This window comes from Galeopterus variegatus, unplaced genomic scaffold (genome assembly GCF_000696425.1).
Source record: "Galeopterus variegatus unplaced genomic scaffold, G_variegatus-3.0.2 Scaffold16641, whole genome shotgun sequence".
Lineage (NCBI taxonomy): Eukaryota > Metazoa > Chordata > Mammalia > Dermoptera > Cynocephalidae > Galeopterus > Galeopterus variegatus.
This window is the reverse complement of record NW_007742752.1, coordinates 10,569-11,499: the sequence shown is the minus strand read 5'-3', so window position 1 is coordinate 11,499 and position 931 is coordinate 10,569.

The window sequence follows — 931 nt, the reverse complement described above, 5'->3', positions numbered from 1 at the left end:
CATAATCCATTTCTCCCACCCACAAAGTCCCCTTATGTGCGTTTGCAGTTAATCCCTCTCCCAAATTCAGCCCTAGGCAACCACTAATCCGCTATCTGTTTCTATGCATTACATTTTCTGGAATTTTGTAATATATAGGTTTTTTTGTGTCAAGCTTCTCTTCCTTAACATAATGCTCTTAAGACCAATCCATGCTGTTGCATGGATCATTACATTGTTTATTTTATTGCTGTGTAATATTTCATCGAATGGATGTATCATGGTTTGTTTATCCATTTGCCCATTGAAGAACAATTGGAGTGTTTCAGTTTTAGGCTGCTACCAATAAAGCTGCTCTGGACATGCATGTCCAGATTTTTGTGTGGTCATAAGTTTTCATTTCCTTGGGATAAATGCCTAGGAATGTGATCGATGGATTGTATGGTAGTATGGTAGTTTAACTTTATAAAATACTGCCATAATTTTTTCCATAGTGGGCTCCAATTTGACATTCCAACCAGCAATATACGAGAGGTACACGTGCTCCACCTCCTTGCTAGCACTTGGTACTGTCAACTTTAGTTTTAACCATTCTGATAGGTGTGCAGTGGTATCTCATTCTGGCTTTACTTTGTATTTCTCTAAAGGCGGTAAAGTTGAACTTCTTTTCATGTGCTTATATGCTATCTGTATATGCTGTTTTGTGAAGTGTCTGTTCAAGTCTTTGCCCATTTTCTAACTGGATTTTTTGCTTTCTTACTGTTGAGTTTAGAGAATACATTTTATATTCTGGTTACATGTACTTTCTAGGACCTGGGATTTGCAAATATTTTATCCCAGTCTGGAGCTTTTATTTTCATTCTTGTCACAGGCTCTTTCATAGAACAAACATTTTTTTTTTTTTTTTGTGACCAGTAAGGGGATCGCAACCCTTGGCTTGGTGTCGCCCGCA